This window comes from Montipora capricornis, chromosome 12 (genome assembly GCF_036669925.1).
Source record: "Montipora capricornis isolate CH-2021 chromosome 12, ASM3666992v2, whole genome shotgun sequence".
In the NCBI taxonomy this organism is placed as follows: domain Eukaryota; kingdom Metazoa; phylum Cnidaria; class Anthozoa; order Scleractinia; family Acroporidae; genus Montipora; species Montipora capricornis.
Window position 1 is genome coordinate 13666972 of NC_090894.1, and position 2500 is coordinate 13669471.

General features: G+C 41.4%; 1 pseudogene; it reads left to right on the forward strand.

Annotated features, from left to right (window-relative positions):
• The window catches only part of LOC138027409 (uncharacterized), a 33601-nt pseudogene that overhangs the window by 19375 nt on the left and 11726 nt on the right, over positions 1-2500 (forward strand).

Consider the following 2500-nt stretch of genomic DNA (forward strand, 5'->3'; position numbering starts at 1 on the left):
TCTATTCGCTGATTGCCGATGGGCAATATCGCAACGTAAACACTTGGCCTGGCTGAATGGAAGAAGCTAATTGGTCCACAGGCTTCCTTACAAACAGGTTGTCTAATGGAGGGGTTTAATGTTCTGTGTAGCGACACCAGCCACTCCAAAGCAAGAATTGGCGTTGTTCGTAACAACGAGGACAAGTGCGATTCTTGTGACTCAAGACTCGGCTTTGGCACTGGAGGTCTTTACGACACCACCAATTCGTGTGGAAACGAGGCCAAGGTCCATAGTAAGCAACGGTGACAAGCATATCAAAGCTATGGGATATATTTTAGGTGCAGTAAAGTGCCTCCGAAGGGACTTCTATAACGGAGACCCCTCTAGGGCCTTTAAAAATCTAACAGTAATGCAACGTTTCTCCGTCACTTACTCCGTTCTCAGAGTGACCAAGCTATTTCTGGACGAGTTTTTGAATAAGAACTTACTACAGGAAGTTTCGGATCGCAAAAGTGACAATGATGGTTCTACACGGTGACTGTATTTTATTGTTTTTTGGTTTCATACTCTTCTTTTCCACATCTTGCATTATAAAATAACTCAGATAGTACGCGTGCTTTCATTGGTCAATAGCTGTGTTAGCATGACAGTATGATAAACGTGGTTGTGACTCCACGCTTTCCGCTTTCCCGGAGGACGTTATTTTATGACATCATTACAAGACCTTTTCCGAGTTTGCATAACCTGATCTAAATACTTGTGGGGTTGGGAGAATTCTCGAATTTTTTTTTTTTTTGTTTTCAACAAGATACAAAGCCTGAGAATTTAGCTTGTCATCGCTTGTCACTCGTCATTTCGTTTATACAATCAAATAAAGGGCATTTGGCTGGATTTCTGTGCTGTTTACATCGTTCTGAAGCAACCTGAACGACAGATGCATTTTTTTTTAGAAACACTCTTTGGCCATCCCCTTTTTTTTTTCCGTTTAGCGTCGTTTTTAAGCCATTTTTTATGTCGCATAAGAGGTTTGGGGGTTGATCGCTGTCTTAATTTTGCACAACATCCACCAACTTTTCCGCCATATTGATTTTGGGTTCACGTCTTGTTGTTTTCCTGGCTCCACAGCTATGATGCTGGGGTACCAGGCCTCCGAATCCGAGAATGGTTATGATCTTTTTTTAGTTTTTTTTTCAATCCGACCGACCGACCGACCCAATATCAGGAAAAGCATTCGACGGTAAACGAAAAAAAAAAAAAAAAAGATGGCCTTACCAAATAAAATTGAAGCAAAATAATACCTTTTTGTAGTGGAATAATGAATCTCTTATTCGACGGTTTAACATATAATACTCGCGGACATTTTGCTCATTGCTCGTACTGCGCAACTCGCAAAATATCCGCGCGCATTATATCGTAAAGGCCGATACACGCGGGAGCTTGCTCCTGAAACACGCTCCCGGTAAGTACCCCAACCAGTACACACGAAGGACACGACGAGGGAGCTGAATGATGAAACAACCCGATTGGGGCATGGGAACTTTGAAAGTGAGTTCGCAATGAGTTGTGGATGAAAAAAATAAGCCGATTTGATTGGCCAACTGGAGACACGTCATGTCACGGCAAGCAAATTTCAGTACACACCAGGGAGCTTGCTCCTGAAACAGACCGTGCACAGATTTGCCCCTGGAGCTTGCTCACTCATATCAAACCAGTTTGATATGAGGGAGCAGCAAAACTCGGGAGCAAAAGTTTTGTTGCGCAACATATTTTTTTTTCGCTAGAAATCGTTGGTGCAGACGAGGGAGCTTTGCTCCGGGAGCGTGTTGCAGGAGCGTGCTGCGGGAGCAAGCTCCCTCGTGTGTACCGACCTTAAACCATCGAATAAGATGTATTTATTGCACTGTTTTATCAGGGGCACCCAACGTCAATTTTCGGAAAATATCTGTTCGGAAGACGATTGAGATCTAGAAATTTTCGGAAACATTTGTTGTAAAATTTCTTGCTTGCCTGCCTGTCCTAGGATTTTCGAACATCTAAAAAATGGTATAATTGCCCATTTTTAACAGATTTTTACCCTAAAAAGGTCACCTAGAATTTCCGGGAGCCTTTTTTCTGCCTGAAATTTTCGAAAAGATAAGTTTTGATCCCTATAATTTTTCAGATCACTAGACTTTCAGCTAGGAGATCCGAACAGATGACAAATTTTTAGGGGATAAAAATATGCCTATATCTACCGTTTAAATACTAAAATACGTTTTCACAACTGTATTTTTAAGTGGTTTTGAACAGTATTTCTCGTTGGGTGCCCCTGTTTTATCGTCAAATTGCTCAAAAATCTTTTGCTCAGAATTTTTCCCCAGTTAAATTCAGGATCCGTTAATGACAGAAATCCCAGAGGTAAGTTAAACTCTTTATTTGACGGTATCACAATCTTCTTAAAGCTATTTTCAGTGGCAAAAGGCGAAGTATATTCTGCTTCGAGAAGGAACAAACTGATTTCCGTAAGGAAGTCTCCCAA